Here is a 23,188-nt window from a genome sequence, read left to right on the forward strand (position 1 = left end):
AGCCTCTTGGAAGAGACTCCAGTGCAGATCAATGTCAGATGCTACCTGTGACCAGCCCTGGGTTCCTGTTAAGAACTACAGAGTGATCCACAGTAGGTGGCTGTCTGTGCTGGGCCTTTGTGTGCATGGGAGGGGCCAAGCTGCTTACTGATGCCAGCTTCCACCAGTACCTGGCTAGCCTGGGGCAGGACAGCAAAAGGCCCAAGGTACCCCAGTTGCCTCTACCTGCTGGTCACTGATTAGGCTCAGCCACTTAAAGGGCCTCTGGTGGCACTGGGGTTGTGTGAGACAGGTTCTAAATCATCTGCTAGGGGCAAGTAGTGTTCACCAGGTTGATACAGGTTCAAACTTGGCACCAGTCCTGGGTCTGAGGCCATTCAGCATAAGTTTCAGGTTATACCAAGACCAGCCACCATCTGCCTGGGGTCTGTGGAGCTTTGTGGTGGGGTGAGGTCTCAGGGAGTCCTCAGGGTGGGGCCAGTAGAGTTCATCAGGCTAAAACAGATTAAGATTTGGATGTGTGGCATCAGTTGGGGTGCACAGGGAATAATGGCCTTTGCCCTAAAGCCACATAACTCAATCTCTCCCTGTGCATATTTGACACTCCTTTGGTACGTCTGGACCTCCTTGAGAGCCTTCCAAGAAAGACTGCATCACAGGCTGTGGCCAGCAGACTCCTCTCCAGGGTGTGAGCTTGTAGGGTGGAGCTACAGAGAGTCAGGAGTGTGGGACTAGTGCATGTCATCATGTGGATGCTGTGAGGGAACTGCACTGGTTGAACACTCAGGAAAAATGGCTCTTACCTTAAAGCCACTTAATTTATTCTCTGTCTGTACTTGTCTGACAGGTCCTGAGTCTGCCTGGAATTCCTTGAGACCCTTTTAAGAAAGTCTGCAATGCAGGCCCAGGGTGGTTGCAGCTGGCTGATTCCTGCACTGGGTGGGAGCTTGGCAGGGTGGGGCCACAGGAAGTCAAGAGGGTTGGAAAGCGCATTCCTCCAGGTTGACATTGTATGGAGTGGAATGATAGACCCAGGAAAAATGGCATCTGTGGGTGACATGGGAGAGGGACTCAACATAGGAATATTGGTGGCTATCCCTTGAGCCCTCTCCCCGAAGCCACACAATCCATCTCTCCTAGTATGACTCCAGTCCACTCTGAGCTGCTGTCCCTCTGCTGGAGCCAAGGGTGAGTGCCCACAAATGAGTTTGTGTGTTGACCCTTTAGGATTGCACCTGGGTTTCTACCAGTTTCTCATCTCACCATGGCAGATAGGATCCCCACTGCTGTTCACTGTTGTATGCTATGTGGGCTCCTCTTCCTGGCATTGGTGCTCTGGGATGGAGAACTCAGTGTGGGGTCGAGACTCCTTACTCCTCAGAGGGTACCTTTGCAGCTGAGATAGTCCTCCAGATTCCCAGCTGCCTCACGTGGGTGCAGGGCCAGCTCTTGTCTGTGTCTCTGCCCTTCCCACCAGTCTCAGTGTGGCTTCTGTATATTGATACTAAGACTTCTGTTCAGCTAGTCTTATATTGGTTATTCAGGCTGACTATTTTATAATTTAGCTGTAATTCTGATTTGGTCGTAGGAGGAGGTGAGTGTAACTTCTCCTACTCTACCACAATTTTGGATACCCACCCCCAGTATTATATTGATGTTTTTAAGAGTTTTTAATTATAGATATTTATTAACTGGATTTTTAAAAGAAGATGAATACATTCTCTAAGAACCATTGTGTGTGTGTGTGTGTGTGTGTGTGTATATATAAATATGTAGGTAAATGTAACTGTCATCCAGGTCAGCGATTTTCAACTTTTTTCATCTCATGGCACACATGAATTACTTAAATTCTGTGGCACACCAAAAATATATATTTTTTGCTGATCTGACTAAAATAGGTATAATTTTGATTCATTTACACTGGACAGCTATTGTTATTTTGGCTGTTGTCATTTTTTAAATTTGAGATGCTAAGAGAAAGAGGTCAGTGCCTCTGAATAAATAGTCAGGTATTATATATTTAAAAATTTTTTCATGGCACACCAGTCAAAAATCACTGATCTAGACATACATTCATACATACAAAATGCATTTAAAATATATGTATATATACTTCCACATCAGAATATTTTCCAGCCCAATCAAACTCTAACAAAAGAGAAGTGTCAGAATTGGCGATTATTTGGCAGAAGCTCTGAGAAACATAGTTAAACTATACCTGGTGTTGTGACTCAATGGGTTGAGTACCACCTACCTGCAAACTGAAAGGTTGTAGATTCAATTCCCAGTTGGGGCATATGAGAGGTAACCGAGTGATGTTTCTCTTGCACATTTATATTTCTCTCTCCCTCTTTTTATCTCCCTTCCCCTCTCTCTAAAAATTAAATAAAATCCTAAAAAAACCCCCAAGTATGGACTAGATCATATATGGACACTTATCCAGAGGTCATGGGGCCTCTGGTTGTAATCCTGTAACATTTATCCTATTAAAGTCTACTGGCATTGATTTAAGGTTAAGTGTAGTAAGTAAGCAAATAGTGACCCTTTAAATATACATTCTGAGGTACACTGTAAGCCAGGGTTGTTCCAACTTTGTTACTACTGATATTTGAGCCATATAATTCTTTGTTGAGTGTGGCTGTCCTGTGCATTGTAAAATGTGTAGTGTCATCTCTGGCTTCTACCCTCTAGAGCCCAGTATAATTCCTTCACCCTCCACCATCCAACCAAAAGTGAGGGAAAAACTGCTTCTCACAAAATTGAGAACCCTGTTGTAAGTATTGCAAATGAGGCAACATGGTATAGACCAGATTAGACCAGACTGGGATTCCAGTGGCTGGGTTCTAATCAAAGTGTTTCTGCCTCTAACTCTGGGATATTGGAGAAGTTCCTTAATCCAGCAGTTCTCAAAGGGCGTTAGAGAGGGTAGTATTGCTAAATCAGCTATATGTAATATAATAAAGAGAGGAAGTCATTTAACTTTCTTGGGCCACATATTTTTCTATTTTATAATAAAAATATTGACTAGGAGCTTTAATTTAGGCTCTAATGCCACAGCTTGTAACAAACCAACTCTTATACCATAAGTTGGAAAAGGTGAAAAACTAAAAAATACTTAAAAATAATTGAAGGAATGAGAGATCTTTCAAGGTAGCCAAGACTTGATGGGACAAGATCCCTGAGAGAAAAGAATCTTAAAGAGGTAGGCTGACTTTGTAAAAGTTATTCCCTCAGGTCATGCACGAATTTTTGGTGCTTGGTGAAAGGTTGAGGATATACACAATGAGCTCTTACTAAGAGGCAGAGAAGCCACCAGTGTTTCTGGCAATTTCCAGGACTGGTGGTACAAAAATTGGAGTGTGGGGCTACCAAAGCAGTCATAATTGAGATGCCATGATCCTGAAGAGAATAGAACACAGTGTGCAATAAGCCTAACACTCAGGGGTTTTCCCTTTTGACCTATTTGCCAAATTTGTAAGACAGAGGATAAGAGCACAAGACAAAAACACAATACTTCTAAAAGGCAAAGTAGTGTTTTTGGCAGTTTTATGGTACCAAACAGAACCCACCAAGGAGTAGGGACCCTGAAAATATCCTAGGGTTTCAGAAGAAATTCCAGGACAGCTACAGCATGGGAGTGGGACCAAATTAGAAATAGATGAGCCTTACAAAACTGCAACCCAAGCTATAGGAAGACATCACCAACAGAAGCACTATAATGTAATATCAACAATGTTTAGCATTTAATGAAAAATTATCCAACAAACCAAGAAACAAGCCCAAAAGAAAAAAAGATAAAAGAAGCAGACCCACAGATGACTGAGATTTATAGTTTTTGGACATGTAATTTATTACTATAGCAATCAACATGTTAAAAAAAATGACAAGGTAGAGAATTAAACTATAGAACTGGGATTCAATAAGAGAGAATCAAATAACTTAGAAAATTAAAAATGTGAATCAATTAATTTAGTAAATTAAATGTGATTACTAAAATAAAAAACTCAATAAATGTATTGAAATGTAGATATAGGACAAAATAGAAAAGAAAAGATTACTGAACTAACTGTCCAGTCAGTTAAAAATACACAAGCTGGCCCTGGTCAGGTGGCTCAGTTGGTTGGAGCATGTCTCGCACACCAGAAGGTTGTGGGTTCAGCTTTGGTCAGGGCACATATCAAGGTTTTGGGATCCACTCCCAGTCAGGGTGGGTGCATAAGGGAGGCAACCAATCAATGTTTCTCTCTCATAATAATATTTCGCTCTCTCAGAGACAGAGAAAGAGATAGAGATAGAGACAGAGAGAGATAGAGCGAGAGAAGCTGAAGCATCAGGGGGAAAAAGAATGAAAAACGCAAAAAGGAATATAAAAGACATAGGGAAGATAATAAAAAAACCTAAAGTATATGTAATTGGTATCTCAACTGGAAAGAGAGGAATGCAGTATTTATAGAGATAATAGCCAAGAATTTTCTAAAACTGAGTGGAGCATCAACTGTAGATTTAAGAACCACTAAAATGAACTCCATTAGGATAAATACAAGGAAAACCAGAACCAAGTACAGAGTTTAAGTCGAAGAAAAATTCTAAAAAGCAGCCAGAGAAAATGAAAATATTATAATCAAAGCAACAAGAATAAGACTAACAGCTGACTTCACAATAAAAATAAGAAAATCCAGCCTTGGCTGGGTGGCTCAGTTGGTTGGACTACTGTACAGTACACCAAAAGGCTGCAGGTTCGGTTCCCGATCTGGGCACATACCCAGGTATGGGTTCGATCCTCTAGTTGGGTGCCACCTGGGCATGTATTGGAGGCAACTGATCAATGTTTCTCACATTGATGTTTCTCTCTCTCTCTACCCCACCTCTAAAAAGCAGTAAGTATGTTCTTGGGTGAGGATTAAAAAAAGAAAAGAGAATCCAAAAGGTAATGAAAGATAATTTTTAAGAATATAACTCTCAATGTAGAGAGGTCTACACTCATCAAAAGGCAAAATAAAAATATTTTCAAATAATCAAAAGCCACGAGAATTCACACACTACATAAAATACTGAAGAACATTATTTAGGCAGAAGAAACATTACAAAACAATTCATAATTACTCAGATGGAAATGCTCAGAAAAAGAAAAACACTAGAAAGCATAATTTCAACTGCACAAAATAATAGTACTTTGTCAATATGAGGCATTATGATGTATGTAGAATTAAGGTGACTGATAACAATTATACAGAAGGTTAAAAGGCTTCAATGGATTTAAAATGTTTTATGAACTTATATGAGAAGTGGCAAAAGTTACAGTTGATATTTGACTTTAATGTCAATGATACATTTGTAATTTTGGGGCAAACATTGAAAAAATATACAACTACCAAACTAATAGAGAAAGATATGAAACTAAAAAAATACTCCATTGATCCAAAAGGAGCAGGAAAAAAGAGAAAAAAAAGAAATAAATACGAGACAAGTACAATAAATAGTAAGATAGAAGATATAAATCTAAATATATGAGAACTTTATATTAAATATAGATGCTAACTAAAATATAAGGATTGTCAGAATGAATTTAAAACCAATAAAAATATATACTGATTACAAAAAAAATTTAAATTTAAGAATATAGGAAGATTGAAAGTAAAAAGTTGAAAAAAGGTATCATGTAAACACTAACCAAAAGAAAGCTGGTATAGTTACACTAATCAAGATAAAATAGATATTTAGGCAAGAAGCATTATTAGAGGTAAAGAAGGCTATCTTAAAATCATAAAAGGTTCAATTCATCAGGAAGATATAAGAATTCTAAACTTATATATATGTATTAATGTAGCTTCAACATTCATAAAGCAAAATTTTACAGAAAAGGAGAAACACATAAATCCCAATCATAGCATGGAACATTAATAAACCTTTCAATAACTGATAAAACAAGCAGACAAGAACTAAACAAGATATATATGATTTAGACAACAAACAACCTAACTGCTTATACAAAGACCATACTGTTTAAAAAATGATATATGTTCTTTTGAAATGCACAAATAACATGTGCTAAATTGACCATATGGTGTGCAACAAGAAACAATTTCAACAAATTTTGAAGGACTAAAATTATTTAGCACATCTGAATACAATGAAATTAAACCAAAAATCAGAAACAAAAACATAATTTAAAAAGTCTCTAGATACTTGGAAATTGAGCAAAACTTTCTAAATAACTTACGGATTAAAAATGAAATCACAGGAGGAATTAGAAAATATTTTGAGTTGGGCCCTGGTTGGTGTAGCTCAGTGAATTGAGCATGGACCTGCAAACCAAAGGGTGTGGGCCAGGTCCCCTGCTGGGGGCACATGAGGGGTGACTACACACTGATGTTTCCCTCCCTCTCTTTCTCCTTCCCTTGCCCTCTCACTAAAAAAATAAATAAAATCTTTAAAAAATATATTTTGAGCTGAAATGACATGAAAATTTGTAAATTAAACACCTAGAAAACAAGAAATAAAATAGCATATACCAGAAATTTAAAAAACCTTCAAACACACAACAGAGAAACTCAATAAAGAAGGAGTTGGTTGTTTATAATACAGACTAATAAAATGAATAAACCTTGTGACGGCCATTAAAAATGTGTTTCTTGGATTTGGCACATGGACCTTAACTGACTGATGGCCCTAGCTATGCTCTGAATCCCCACTGCATTCATGCAAAGCCATGCTTTCCATAAGCACACCAGAAATACTATGGAGACCTATTCCTCAATATGGGGGCTTTTTGGGCAACTTTGCTGAATGGGCAACTTGAGCTTGAGGTTTCTTCACCAACCTTGTTAATACTTGACTATAATGCAATATGAGCCTCTTTCGACCTTCCTTTCTTCCTTCTTTCCAACCCGGGGGCCAGACCTATACCATAATTTAACAGATCTCCTTGTTTCCTCTGGTGTTTCAAGAAATCTCTTGAATGTCTAATGTGATCTTGGCATCTGCTTCTTGAAAATCAAAAGTAAAATAAACCTGTAGGGAAGAGTGACCAAGGAAAAGAGGAAGAGTGCAAATTTAATTCTAAGATCAGGAATTTATTTTTTTAAGTATATTTTACTGATTATGCTATTAAAATGGTCCCAGTTTTTTCTTTCATTTATTCCCCTCCTCCATGTACCACCCCCACACTCTAGCATTACCCTCTCCACTTAGTTTATGTCGATGGGTTGTACATATAAATTCTTTGGCTTCTCCATTTCCTATACTGTTCTTAACCTCCCTGTGTCTATTTTGTGTCTACCATTTACACTTCTTATTCCCTGTACCTTTTGCCCCATTCTCCCCCTCTCCCTCCCCAATGATAACCCACCATGTGATCTCCTTTTCTCTGGTTCTATTCCTGTTCTAGTTGTTTGCTTAGTTTCTGTTTTTTTTTAGGTGCAGTTGTTGATAGTTGTAAGTTTGTTGTCATTTTAGTGTTCATAGTTTTGATCTTCTATTTCTCAGATAAGTCCCTTTAACATTTCATATAATAAGGGCTTGGTGATGATGACCTCCTTTAACTTGACCTTATCTGGGAAGCACTCTATCTGCCCTTCTATTCTAAATGATAACTTTGCCGGACAGAGCAATCTTGGATGTAGGTCCTTGCCTTTCATGACTTCAAATACTTCTTTCCAGACTCTTCTTGCCTGCAAGATTTCTTTTGAGAAATCAGCTGAGAGTATGATGGCAACTCCTTTGTAGGTAACTCTCTCCTTTCCTCTTTCTGCTTTTAAGATTCTCTTTTTAATCTTGGGCAACTTAATGATGATGTGCCTTGGTGTGTTCCTCTTTGGTCCAACTTCTTTGGGACTCTCTGGGCTTCCTGGACTTCCTGGAATTCTATTTCCTTTGCCAGATTAGGGAAGTTTTCCTTCATTATTTGTTCAAGTAAGTTTTCAATTTCTTGCTATTGTTCTTCTCCTTCTGGCACCCCTATAATTCAGATATTGGAACATTTAAAGTTGTCCCAGAGGTTCTTAAGCCTTTCTTATGTTTTTTTTTGGATTCTTGTTTCTTCATTCTGTTCCAGTTGGATGTTTATTTACTCCTTTTGTTCCAAATTGTTATTTGAGTCCTGGTTTCTTTCCTGTCACTGTTGTTTCCCTGAATATTTTGCTTCATTTCACTTCGGGTATCTTTCACTTGTTCTTTCATTTTGCGATCAAGCTCAATCAGTTCTGTGAGCATTTTGATTACCAGGGCTTTGAACTCTGTATCAGATAGGTCTGACAAAGTTAAACAACTGGAACAGGAACAAACTCACAGAAATGGACATCACATGGAAGGTTTTCAGTGGGGAGGGGTAGGGAAGCAACAGGGGAGAAAAGGTACTGGGAAGAAGAAGCATAATTGGTAGGCATAAAATAGATGGGGAGAGGTAAAAATGGTAAAGGAAACAGAGAATTCAAAGAACTTATATGTACCACCCATGGACATGAACTAAGGGGTGGGGACTACTGGAGGGCTGGGGGGTGTAGGGCACAGAGAGGATAAAGGGGGGAAAATTGGGAAAAGTGTAATAGCATCATCAATAAAATATACTAAAGAAGAAACATCACTATAGATCTCATGGTAATTAGAAAGATGAAAGAATATTATAATTTATTATGCTAATAAATTCAAATATTGAGATAAATTAGAAAAATTCCTAGAAAAATACAACTTATCCAACGGGCATTGGGCCCTGACTGGTGTGGCTCAGTGGGTTGAGTGTCATCCCACAAGCTGAAAGGTCACCAGTTCGTTTCCCAGTCAGGGCACATGTCTGGGTTGAGGGACAGGTCCCTGGTTGGGGGTGTGTGAGGGGCAACCAGCTGATGCTTCTCTCGCACATCAATGTTTTTCTCCTTCTCTTTTTCTAGAAATAAATAAATAAATAAATAAATAAATAAATAAATAAAATCTTAAAAAAAAACTGGCATTGGAAGAAATAGAAAAAACTGAACATCCCTATTCAATTAAAGAAGATGAATCTATAATGAAAAACCATCCAACAAAGTATTCGCTAGGCCCAGATATTCTGATGGGTGACCTTTTTCAAATATTTACATAAAATTAATATCAATCTTATAAAACTCTTCCAGAACAGATGAAACCACTTTCTAACTCACTTTATAAGGTCATCATATGTTTCTACCCAAACTAACAAGGATGTTACAAGAAAGGAAAATTATAAGACAAATTCTATCATAAATTACATACAAAAATTCAACTCAAAATATAATCCAATTAAATCCAATGATAAATTAAAAGAATACCATGGCTATATTGGGATTTTACTAACAATGTAAACAAAGGTGGTTTACCACTGTAAAATCAAGTTGTAATTCACACATTAAAAGAAAGAAGAAAATCATATAGTATTCTTGATGCAAAAAACCTATTTGATAAAATTCAACACTTTCATGACTTAAAAAAATCTTAACAATAACAACAAAACCCTTAGAAAACTGTGAAAGGGAGGAAATATTCTTTTTTTTTAAAGATTTTTATGTATGTATTTTTAGAAAGGGGGCAGGGAGGGAGAAAGAGAAGGAGAGAAACATCAATGTGTCATTGCCTCTAGCACTCCCTCTACTGAGGACTGGGCCTGCAACCCAGGTGTGTGCCCTGACTGGGAATTGAACCTGCGACCCTTTGCTTAGCAGGCTGGTGCTCAATCCACTGATCCATACCAGTCAGGGCGAAGCAAACATTCTTTACCTGATAAAGAATGTTTACAAATAAACTATGGTAAGTATCCATTTTGATGAAATATTGAAGGTTCCTCACCTGAGACTGGGAGTAAGATAAAGATGTTCATTATAGCTATTTCAACTGTGCCCATATATTCAGTGTGCCTTACTGTGCTACTGAGTGTAGCGAAAAAGAAAAAGAAAAAACAGTCAAGGATTGGAAAAGAAGAAATGAGATTGGCCTTGTTCACAAACGATCTTACTATTGATATTACATAGAAAATCCAAAAGAATCAATAGACATGTTATCACAATTAATTAGTGAAGACAAGGTCATTATGAAAAAATTCTACAATATGTGCCAATAAAAAACAAATAGAAACTGGAATCTAAACAAGTGCCATTTAAAAATTGCACATACACATGCATACACACGCAACACAATTACACTAAAAAAAAAACCACTTTGAGAAAAATTTAAAACTATCTCAATTAATAAGGAATATAGATTAGAAGAAAATTTTGTAAAGGTGTCAATTCTCTCCAAAGGATAGATTTGCAGGTTAAATATAACCTTAATAAAAATTCTAATAAGAATTAAAAAAAAATTTGGTTGGGGGTGGAGGGCACAACAAGCTCAAGAAGAAATGCAAAGGATCAAGAAGACCCAGGACAATCTTGAAGAACAAAGCTGGAAGACCATACCATGTAAAAAGACCAATTATACACTAAGTAATTAAGAAAATGTAAACTGGTGGAAGGACAAAGGGAAAACTGGACTAGAATTGTTTAGAAAAATAAATAGATATAAGGTCATTTGAAATGTGACAAAGGTGTCCATTTAGTCCAATTCTATATGGACTATGGATCTAGATGAACAGTAAAAAATAAAATTTTTAGAAAAAAATAGGAAAATATTTTCATGAGCTTGGAACATGCAAAGATTTTCTTTAAAAGAACATAATATTCATAAGGGGAAAATATTACAAACTAAACTATATAAATATTAAGAACTTTTGCACTGGCTGGTGTGGCTCAGTGGGTGGAGTGCTGGCCTGTGAACCAAAGGGCCACTGGTTCGATTCCTGGTCAGGTCACATGCCTGGGTTGTGGGCCAGGTCCCCAGTAGGGGGCGTGTGAGAGGCAACCACACATTGATGTTTCTCTCCATCTCTTCCTTCCCCTCTCTAAAAATAAATAAAATCTATAAAAATTATTAAGAGCTTTTACTCTCCCTCACCCTACCCACCCCCACCTCCCACATTCAATCTTCCCCCACTGCTATTGTCCTTGTCCCTGGGCCCTTTATACATGTTCATTGATGACCATTACCCTACTTCCCCCTTTTATCCTGCCCCCTGGTTACTGTCAGTTTGTTCTTTATTTCCATGTCTTTGTTTCTATTTTCCTCTCTTGTTTGTTTTGTTGATTAGGTTCCACGTATAGGTGAGATCATATGGTATTTACTTCTCTTTCACAGCCTGGCTTATTTCACTTAGTATAATCTTTTCCAGTGCCATGTATGCTGTGGCAAAGGGTAGGAGTTTCTTCTTCCTCCCCTTCTTCCCTCCCTCCCTTCCGTGCAGTATTCTACTTCGTAAATATACCAGTTTTTTGGTCCATTCATTTACTGATGGGCACTTAAGCTGTTTCCAACACTTGGCTATTGTAAATTGTGCTGCTATGAACACTGGGGTGTACAGGTTCTTTTGGATTGGTGTTTCAGGATTCTTATGGTATAATCCCAGCAGTGGAATTGCTGGGTCAAAAGGCAGTTCCATTTTTAGTTTTCTGAGGAAATTCCATACTGTTTTCCATAGTGGCTGCACTAGTCTGCATTCCCACCAGCATGGCACTAGGGTTCCCTTTTCCCCACAACCTTGCCAGCACTTGTTTGTTGAATTGTTTATGATGGTTGTTCTCACCCATGTGAGGTAGTATCTCATTGTGGTTTTAATTTGCATCTCTTTGATGGCTAACAATGCTGAGCATCCTTTCCTATACAGAGGACCCTCTCTGGGCCCTCTGTATATCTTCCTTGGGTACCTGAAGTGTCTGTTCAGGTTCTTTGCCCATTTTTAAATTGGGTTGTTTGTCTTCTTGGTGTGGAGTCATGTGAGTTCCTTATATATTTTGGAGAGCAAACTCCTGTCAGAGGTATCACTGGCAAATATATGTTCACATATGGTTGGTTCCCTTTTCCTTTTGCTGATGTTTTCTTTAGCTGTGCAGAGGCCTTTTCTTTTTTTAATGAAGTCCATTTCTTTATTCTTTCCTTTATGTCCCTTGCTCTAGGGGACATATCACTGAAAATATTACTGTATAGAATATCTGAGATTTTCCTGTCTATGTTCTCTTCTAGGACTTTTATGGCATCGTGACTTATATTTAAGTCTTTTATTCATCTTGAGTTTATTTTTGTATATGGTGTAAGTTGGTGGTTGAGTTTCACGTTTTTGCATGTAGCTGTCCAGACCTCCCAACACCATTTGTTGAAGAGGCTATTTTTACTCTATTTTATGCTCCTGCACCCTTTGTCAAATATTAATTGACCATAGAGACTTGGATTTATTTTTGAACTCTCTCTCTATGCTGTTCCACTGATCTACGTATCTGTTCTTATGCTGGTACCAGACTGTTTTGATTACAGTGGTCTTGTAATATAGTTTGATTTTAGGTATTGTGATCCCTCCTACTTTGTTCTTCTTTCTGAAAATTGCTACAGCTATTTGGGGTCTCTTTGGGTTCCACATAAATTTTTGAAATGTTTGTTCTATATCTGTGAAATATGTCATTGGTATTTTAATAGGGATTGTGTTGCATGTATAAATTGCTTTGGCTAGTATGGACATTTTGATTTTGTTAATTCTTCTAACCAGTGAACATGGTATATGCTTCCATTTATTTGTGTCTTCCTTAATTTCTTTCTTCAGTGTTGTGTATTTTTCTGAGTACAGGTCTTTTACTTCCTTGGTTAGGTTTATTCCTAGGTATTTTATTTTTCTTGTTGCTATATTAAAGAGGATTTTATCCTGATTTCTGTTTGTCATATTTTGTTTTTGGTGTACAAAAATGCCTTCAATTTCTGGATATGGACTTTGTGTGCTGCTGTTTTTTCAAATTCACTAATTAGGTTGAATAATTTTTTGGTAGAGTTTATAGGGTTTTCTATGTACACTATCATGTCATCTGCAAACAATGACAGTTTTACTTCCTTCTTTACAATTTGGATGCCTTTTATTTCTTTTCCTTGTCTGATTGCTATGGCTACAACTTCCAATACTATGTTGAATAGAAGTGGTGAAAGTGGACACCCTTGACTTGTTCCTGATCTTAGTGGGAAAGCTTTTAGTTTTTGCCCATTGAGTATGATAGTGGCTGTAGGTTTCTCATATATAACCTGTATCATGTTGAGGTATGATCCCTCTACTCCCATTTTGCTGAGTTTTTTTATCATAAATGTGTGCTGTACCTTATCAAATACTTTTTCCCAATCTATTGATACAATTATGTTATATATCATCTATTGATACGGTCATTGCCTTTCCTTTTGTTTATGTGAGGTATTATATTTATTGATTTGTGAATATTGTACCATCTTTACATCCCTGGAATGAATCCCACTTGATCATGGTGTATGATTTTTTAATGTATTGCTGTATATGTATTGCTAGGATTTTAGCACCTATGTTCATCAGTGATATTGGCCTGTAGTTTTCTTTCTTTGTCGAGTCTTTATCTGGTTTTGGGATTAGGATGATGCTAGCTTTATAAAAAGTGTTTGGGAGTCTTCCAATTCTTGGATTTTTTAGAATAGTTTGAGAAGGATATGGGTTAGTTCTTCCTTAAATGTTTTGTAAAATTCTTCTGTGAAACTGTCTGGTTCAGTGCTTTTGTGTGCTGGGAGTTTTATGATTACTGCTTCAATTTCACTAGCTGTTATTGGTCTATTCATGCTTTCTGCCTCTTGATTCAGTTTGGGAAGATTATATGCTTCTAGAAATTTGTCCATTTCACCCAGATTTTCAAATTTCTTGGCATATAGTTGTTCGAAGTAATTTCTTACAATCCTTTGTATTTCTGTGGTAATAGTTGTAATTTTTCGTCTTTCATTTCTGATTTTATTTATTTGGGTCTTCTCTCTTTTTTTCTTGATGAGTCTGCTTAAAGGCTTGTCCATTTTGTTTATCTTTTCAAAGAATCACCTCCTGGATTTATTGATCCTTTGAACTGTTATTTTAGTCTCCACATCGTTTAATTCTGCTCTGACCTTGGTTATGTCCTTCCTTCTACTTGCCCTGGGCTTTGTTTGTTGTTGTTCTTCCAGTTCTTGTAGATGTAGAATTAGGTTGTTTATTTGAAATGTTTCTATTTTTTGTACATAGTCATGTATTGTTCCCTCTCAGGGATGTCTTTGCTGTGTCCCATAGGTTTTGGACTATTGTGTGATCATTTTTATTTCTTTCCAGAAACTTTTCGACTTCTTCCTTGATCTCATTCTTAACCCATTCATTGTTAATAGCATGCTATTCAGTCTCCATGAGTTTGAATGCTTTTGAGTTTTTTTTCCTTGAGGTTGGTTTCAAGCCCTTGCAGTCCAAGAAAATGCTTGATATGATTTCAATTTTCTTGAATTTGTTGAGGATTGTTGTATGTTGTATCATGTGGTCTACCTTTGAAAATGTTCCATGTGCATTTGAAAAGAATGTGCATTTTACTTCTTTGGGATGAAAGGTTTTATATACGCATCAGTTAAGTCCATTTGATCTAATGTGTTGTTCATTTCCACAATATCCTTGTTGATATTTTGTTTGGAAGATCTATTCATTGTTGACAGTGGGGTGTTAAGATCCCCTACTATAATTGTGTTGTGATCTATATCTTTCTTGAAGTCCTCCACGATTTTCCTTGCATATTTGGGTGCTCCTATGTTGGATACATATATATTTACAATATTTATGTCTTCTTGATGGATTCTTCCCTTGAATATTATGAAGTGTCCTTCTGTGTCTCTTTTTATGGCCTTTGTTTTGAAGTCTACTTGGTCTGGTATAAATATTGCTTCTCCAGCTTTTTTTTCTTGTCCATTTGCTTGTAATATTTTTTTCCAGCCCTTCAATTTCAGTCTGTGTAGGTCCTTTGTTCTGAGGTGAGTCTCTAGCAGGCAGCATACGTGTGGGTCATGTTTTCTTATACATTCAGCTACTCTATGTCTTTTGATTAGAACATTTAATCCACTTACATTTAAGGTTATTATTGACAGGTTATACTTATTCAATAATAACCTTATTGAAGTTGCACTTTTATACTTTTCATTGCCATTTTCCCCCTTTGTATCTGTGTTCCTGTTTCTCTCACTCTTTTTGTTCATTACTTAAAGCAGCCCCTTTAGCACGTCTTGCAGTGCTGGTTTGGAGGGAGTGTATGCTTTTAGCCTTCTTTTGTCTGGGAAACTCCTTATTTCATCTTCCATTTTAATTAAGAGCCTTACTGGGTAGAGTAGTCTTGGTTGCAGGCCTTTGCTTTTCATTACTTGGGATATTTCTTGCCAATCCCTTCTGGTTTGCAGTGTTTCCACTGAAAAGTCAGCTGCTATTCTTATCGGAGCTCCCTTGTGTGTTGCTTCCTGTTTCTCCCTTGCTGTCTTTAAGATTCTCCTTTGTCTTTGAATTTTGACATTTTAATTATGATATGTCCTGGAGTGGGCCTTTTTGGATTCATCTTGTTTGGGACCCTCTGTGATTCCTGGACTTCTATGACTTTTTCTCTCATGAAATTAGGGAAGTTTTCCACCATTAGTTTTTCAAATAGGTTTTTTATCCCTTGCTCCTCTTTATCTCCTTCTGGTATCCCTATTATATAGATATTATTACATTTCATGTTGTTCTGCAGTTCCCTTAACACCTCTTTGTTGCTTTTGAGTCTTTTTTCCTTTTCTTGCTCTGTCTGGGAATTTTCTCCTACCTTGTCTTCCAGCTCACTGAGTTGATCCTCTGCTTCATCTAGTCTGCTTTTGATTCCTTCTACTATGTTCTTCAGTTGAGAAATTGTATTCCTCATTTGCTCTTGAATCTTGGTGATAGTTTCTATGTCCTTTTTCATGCTGATGTAGTTCATATTAAGTTCCTTGTAACTTCCTTGCAGTTTTTGGTAATTCTCATTGAGCTCATTGAGCTTCCTTATAACCATCACTTTGAACTCAATATCTGATGGTTGACTTGCCTCTCTTTCATTTAGCACTCTTTCTGAGGATTCCTCCTTTCCTTTCCATTGGGGGTTGTTTCATTTTCTCATTTTTTTTGGAGACTCTTCTCATTTGCTTCTGCTTCTGAAATTGATCTGTTTTGACTCCCAGTCTTTGTGGTGTGAACTCCTATTGTAGGAGACCTGTGAGATTCAGTGGTGCAGTCTCCTCGATCTCCTGAACTTGATGCTCTTGGGGTGCCTTTAATGCCATTTATGTTGGCTCTCTGGATAGGTTTTGATTGTTGTAGGGTTGTTCTTTGGTGGGTCCTTCCCTCCAGCTGGTTTACTGAGGGCCAGTCTGCCCACTGTGTCTTGTATGCTGTTGTACAGGTGCTTCTAGAACAAAATCACAAAGTCCACGAAAAACACCTGCAAAAATAACTCTCCCCTGCAATCCCAGTATCAACAGAAAATGAGCCAGTACTAATGAGGTTGCAAAGAGACTAAGACAACTGTAAGAAAGGAGAGTGAATATGAGATGACCTACTGAAAGAAAAATGATTTTGAGAGGATAAATGGAGGAGCACTAGTAAGAGTTGGAAATCAGAGCAATGGAAAGAGAGAAAGTAAAATTTACATTGTAAATAAAAAGGGAACGAAGAAGACAGAATGTTCTAAGAGAAGGGAAGTTTATGGTATTAGGTTTAAATAGAATTTATAATAAAATTAAATAAAATAAAGTGAGAGAGAAAAAAAAGGAAGGAAAAAAGTAAATAAATAATTTAAAAAATAGTAGCCAAATTGGAGAAAAAGATCCACCACAGTGTTATCAACAACAAATGAGCTAAAATTATTGTAGGTGGGATGGGAATAAGTGGGAAAAAAGAAAGAAAAGCTTAAGAGATGTTTAGGGGAATGGGAAGTGATTTTTGAGAGGATAGAGGGAGAGGGAATACTAAGAGTGAGGAATGAAAACCAGGCTAAGACAGGGTAAAAAATTTTAGATGAAAAGAGAAAGAAAAAAGAAAAAAAAGCAGGATGAAAGAGAAAAAGAAGAAAGAAAAAAAAAACCCAGGTTAAGGCAGGGCAAAATTAAAATCTGAGACTAATTTATAGTTTTAATTTGAACATTTCACCTAAAATATCATATGGCATGCTTGGGCGTGATATTGCTATGTTACAGAATTACATGCTTATGATTTTGTAATAAAAAATGGGTATTATTTGCACCAGACCTTGTATATATGTGCACTGCCTTTATCTAACAAAAAACTTGACACAGACAGTAAAAGGAATTATAAATCAATAAGACAATATAATATGAGCAAAAGAAACTTTTGCAAAAGAAGATATCCAAATGCTAATTAGCAAATGAAAAGGTGCCCCATCTCATTACAGCAGGTAAATTCCAATTAAAACCACAATGAGATACTAGTACAGACTCGCCGGAATGACTAAAATTTAGATGATGAACTGCAGAAAATGCTGGTGAAGATGTGGAATAATAAAAGCCATTCTATATGCTGCTGGTGGGAGTATAAATTAGTAATACTACATTGAAAAACTGAAACTGAAAACTAGAAGTATTCTGAATCACAACTATGGTGGCAGTTACATGACCTTATTATGCATTTGTCAAAACACACAGAATTTGACTGACACCATAGTAAATTTTACTTATGAAAAATAACCCAATCCAGATATGAAAGGAAACCAAAATAGAATACAAGATCTATCAAATAATTCTAACTGTATTCAAATGAATAATGTAACCACAATGAAGGGGATGGAATAAAAGAACTAACCTAAAGTTACATTGGATAACACTCTCTGACTAGACACTGCAGGGTTAACAACAGAAAGAAGTATAAACAAACACTGCACTATAGTAAAAAAAAATGTTTTTCACAAGGGCATGGGTAAGCAATTCCAAAATACTTTAGGATGAAATAAGTAAATATACAGATAATGAGAGGCACAACTGTCAATGTCACAGGAAGAAGTTATAAATAAGGAAAGGGTAAAGGCTGGAATGAATTCTGTCGGAATCAAAGGTAGTAGTTGGAATGCAGGAAATTTCAATGTATAAACAGATAGAGATAAAAATAAATATAGATGGGTGTGTATGAATGGGCTATTATTATATATACATATATTGCCAATCTTTGTGCTAAGAGGGCCCAGAAGCGATGGCACTCAATAACTATGAGAATTCCTAGCACCCAGATCTGGGATTCTAAATAACATCTGTCAATAAAAGGAATTGAGGTTACTTGAAGGAGTGGTTGATTCCAGGGCTGAGGTACAAGAACCTGGAGTATCTTATGTTGTCAAAAGTAAGGTAATGCTCAAAAAGGATGGGGACAAAGCAAGATAAAAGGTCTATGTATGATTCTATTTCAATAGTCACTTATTCTATAGTTACTTATATAAGTTAATATGTGACTAACATATTCAATTGATAAGTTGCTTATATTCCTCATTAAGAAATATATATTCTTTAAAATCTCACCTGGTAAGAATTTTTTTCTAGGAATGCCATATAGAGACATTCTGAAAGAATGCTACTTAATTTGTTCTATCCACACCATCACCACCCTATGCCAACAAGATCATCATTTAAAATTGGTTTGGCTACAGTAAACATTTTCAAAATGATTTATAATGATATTTTTCAGCAGTAGGAATTGTGATGATGTGCTGACATTATTCTTCCAGCTGCTGAGATTGTTTTCCTTTAGAGTGGCATTTCCCTATTACACTTTCTGTGCTTTATGCCTACCAGAACTGCAAATCACAATTGACCTTATCTTATAGAACACTGAGTGTGTTCAAAGAATATGAAAACTTAACTAGCAAATAGGGTGATAAGTTTCTTTAAGGACTTAGTAACATGAATAAAAGTAACTTCAAAACCCCCACTTAGTTATAATGAGTTATAACTAGGGACACTATGAAGTGACTATCTTAAATTACAAACTCTTCAAAGGCAGTAGACTATTTAAAGTAATATGTAGATTACTTGTCATAGCAGATGGGTCCTTGGACTGATCAAGAAGGAGAAACATTCACTAAGGCCTGGCTTATTGAAGTGATAGATGCTTAGCTGCTAAAATGCTTCCATCATACCGAGGGATCATAGAACTTGAAGCAATATTATCAGATCGCCTAATCCAATGGTTTTCACATAGGCAGGATCAGTACATTACATAAGTGAGCTTTCTCAACAAATACAAAACCCTACACTCCCCTTCCAGAGTCCACCATCCTCATTCGCATACCTCTTCTTGAGGATGTGCATTCAAATACTCCTCATTGGGATGTATCCAATTGAGGGGAAGGTGCTTTTATCAAGGCAGGGCTATATTTATCAAAAGCCCACTAGGTGATTCTGATAGGATATTACCAGCCTTCCAGTTGAAAACCTCTGACTTAATCTATTATCTCCCTTTGAACAAAATTACAACTCAAATGGTCCGGAAAGAATTTAGAGAAGTATTGAGAAAAGTCTACAACTTATTCTTCAGTGGACTCATTTCATGGTTACATAAGGGCCAGTGTATGAAACATATTATTTTCCATTTAGAATAGAAGTCTTACTGCTGCTTTTCCCAATCCTTAGTGATATATTTAGTACAGAAACTTTAAGAAATTTAAACTTTCTATAAACACTTATACATGTGTAAATAAAAATATTTCTTTTTCCAGCACAATCCTTAGTAAGGTGTTAATAATATACAAAGACCTCATTAATACCTACTGTCTAGTAGGTAATGAAAATCTGTAGTCTTAGTTTTTCTAAAGTATATAGATACAGAAATGATTTCCTTGATGTGACTTCCATCATACCTAACAAGTTCATTCAGTATTTGTTAAAAGGAACAAAATAAATGCAATCATCTTTTCTTTCCTGTCCTTCATTTCCAGCTTCTTACCATTAGTACTTTCCAGTGCCCTCCCATGCCTGGTCCCCAACTCCAAAAGCTTGGACCTCAGCCTGTAAGCAATGAAACAACGACTGAAGGTGACAAAACCACTGAGCTGGATGGAGACAGAGCATGGATACCCAAATGAAATAGAGGTGGCCAAAAAAATATAGGGTAAGCAGAAGAGACTAGATTCACAGGCAACTTAGAACACAGGAATTAAAAAAAGTTGCATTTATAAAATAAGAGAAAGTGGTATGTAGATACTGTATCTCAAAAGGAGAAAGGTCGCTAGAATTAAATGCCAATGAACCTGATTGTGTTATATTATTGTTAAATACTACAAACTTAGCAGTGATCATTTAAAAATACTCTACAGAGTGAGGTTTAAGGAACAATAATTCCTAATTAGTGTTTTAATAAGTGTGTTAGCCATTCTGGAATGTCATTTATGGTAAATTAAGGGACACTTCCCCTCACCATTTTCCATTAGTATTTTAATGCTAGGAGGTGGGAAAAAGCTGATCCATATTCAAAAGGAAAGGAGGAAAAACAATAACAAATTGGCATCTCTTCTGTGGATTGCCCCACAGGCCAAGCATTTTTATGTTCTTAATCATTATTAAATGACTTAACATGACACCCAGAGCCTAGCGAATGATTGCATCCTGACATGAGAACGAATTACAAATGAAATGAAAGATCAAGCCGTATTAGAGGATTGCCTCTGGGAAATGAAAATCTTTAATTCTCTTTTATTATTGACATTTATTTGGCTGCCATGAATAACAACATAGCAAAGAGATTCAGCTATGCTTGTGCACTGAATAGCTTATCCCAGGGCTCAAAACTGCATTAACATTTATCATGTTTGCTTTTGTAGCTGACACTACTGAACAGATTCTCTATCCATCTTGTATTTATCATGCATTGCAGATATAGTACATCCTCTAATTTAAGTTCATTTTCATATAGTAGAAACAGCAAAGATTACCAGTGTCTTTCCTCAAATAAAGTCCTGCTGGTTAGCATTCCCAAGAATGGTTTAATATATTTAATAAAAAACAAAGTGAGTTGACAAATGCAGTTACAGTAAAAGGAGGCTAATTTTAAGGGTTTCGATTTTAGGAAATTTTTGCTAATTCACCAGACACTTGTACAATATGTATATCTGGAATAAAGCCTTAAAATAAATGTCTCTATAAAGAGCAACCAAATAGCATTTTATGAATTTGAAGGCAGTATGACAATTCTTATAAGAAGTCTGTATGGTTTTCACTTTTCCAAATGGTGTTCACTGCTGACAGGAATAGGCCACATATTATAGAAAGACAGCAATTTGGATAGTTATTATAAATGCAGGGATATCTTTTCATGATTTATTTCTTTTCTCTCTTGTACAAATTCCTGTCACAACTCTAAGAGATTATATAGTATGTGGTGCCTTTGCTCACATGGTCCTCCATGACTAGATTGCCCTCCTTTCTTTAAATACTTCCTAGATAGGACCATCTCCTATATTTCAGTGTTCAGAGAGTACTGAATAAACACAAAGGTAGTAATTGCTACTGTTTATAAATAATTATTAATTAATTGATTGACTTTAATCTTAAAGGTTAGACAGAATTGGAAGGTTTGTATTTTGTCTTTAATAGTAGGTAGCATCATTTGAAAATTTTAATCAATAAAATATTTGTTGAATAGATGAAATTCCTATTTTATTTCTATGAGTGCTGTAAAATAGATGGCTGTGTAAAAACAGAAGTGAGGTTTTCCTCTTCAAGTTTAAAACTGAGAAAGTAACTTATATCTGGGTTATATTTGTTCATAGTTGGATAAATTTATTTTAATGGAGCACAGGTATAAGGTAATTAAATTGTATTGTTTTCAGAAAAGACTTTTCTAGATTGACAATATCTCCAAAATATCGAAGTAAAGGAAATTAAATCAAGGCAGATTTACTCAACTGATGTTTCATAAATTATCTTCTTGAAAATAATTTTTTTCTGATAGGAGGCACATATATTTATAAAAATAAAAAACTAAAAGAAGTATACTTTCACAGAAATAGAACCAAAAAATCCTAAATTTTATACGGAACCACAAAAGAACAAGAATAGCCAAAGCACTCTTGAGAAAGAAGAACAAAGCTGGAGGCATCATGCTTCCTGGTTTTAAACATTATTATAAAGACATAGTAATCAAAACAGTATGGTACTGTCATAAAAACAGACAGATACATAGGTCAATGAAGCACAATAAAGCCCAGAAATAAACCCTGACATATATGGTCAATTAATTTATGACAAAGGTATCATGAATATACAGTTGGGATATCATAGTTTCTTTAATGAATGGTGTTTGGAAAACTGGACAGCCACATGCAAAAGAATGAAAGTGAACCACCACCTTACAACATACACAAAAATCACCTCAAAATGGATTGAAGACTTGAAAGTAAGGCCTGAAACCATGAAACTCTTACAAGAAAACAGGGGATAAGTTGCTTGATACTGGTTTGGCAACGATTTTTTGGATTGACACCAAAAGCAAAGTCCACAAAAGCAAAAATAAACAAATGGGACTACATCAAACTAAAACAAAAGAAAAAACTTCTGTACAACACAGGAAACCATCTCCAAAAGAAAAGGCAACTTATGAAATGGGAGAGAGAGAATATTTGCAAATCATTTATCTGATAAGGGTTTAATATCCAAGATATATAAAGAACTTAAACAACTCAACAGCAAAAAACAAAACAAAACAAAAAACAAAACAAAACAAAATGACAACAAAAAAATAATCCAAAAGATCTGAATGGATATTTCTCCAAAGGAGATATACACATGAAAAGGTGCTTAACATCATCAATCGTCACGGAAATGCACATCAAAACCAAAGTGAGGTATCACCTCACACCTGTTAGACTGGCTATTATGAAAAAGACAAGAAATGCATGTTGGCAAAGGACATGTGTGGAAAAAAAGGAAGCCTTGTGCAGTGTTGACAGAAATGTAAATTAGTGAGAAACTATGGAAAACAGTATGGAGTTTCCTCAAAAATTTAAAAATAAAACTACCACATGACCCAGCAATTCTACTTCTGGGTATTTATTTGGAGGAAATGAAAACACTAACTCTGAATGATACCCACACCCTTGTGTTCACTGCAGAATTATTTATAATAGCTAAGACATGGAAATAACCTAAGTGGTCCATTTGATGGATTATTGGATGAAGAAAATGTTACATGTATACACATATTTACACACACATACACAACACATGTATGACACACACATGCAATACACAACACAGCTGTGTTATGACCATGCAACCTGCATGCACATATACATTACACATGTGTGTGATGCATTAC

At 36.2% G+C, this 23,188-nt stretch overlaps 1 protein-coding gene across 2 annotated transcripts in view; it reads right to left on the minus strand.

Annotated features, from left to right (window-relative positions):
• ADK (adenosine kinase) overlaps window positions 1-23,188 on the minus strand; it is a 576,611-nt gene that overhangs the window by 80,956 nt on the left and 472,467 nt on the right. The window lies entirely within an intron of this gene.

The sequence above is a fragment of the Phyllostomus hastatus genome, unplaced genomic scaffold (genome assembly GCF_019186645.2).
Source record: "Phyllostomus hastatus isolate PE091 unplaced genomic scaffold, TTU_PhHast_1.1 phas_contig_38, whole genome shotgun sequence".
NCBI lineage: Eukaryota > Metazoa > Chordata > Mammalia > Chiroptera > Phyllostomidae > Phyllostomus > Phyllostomus hastatus.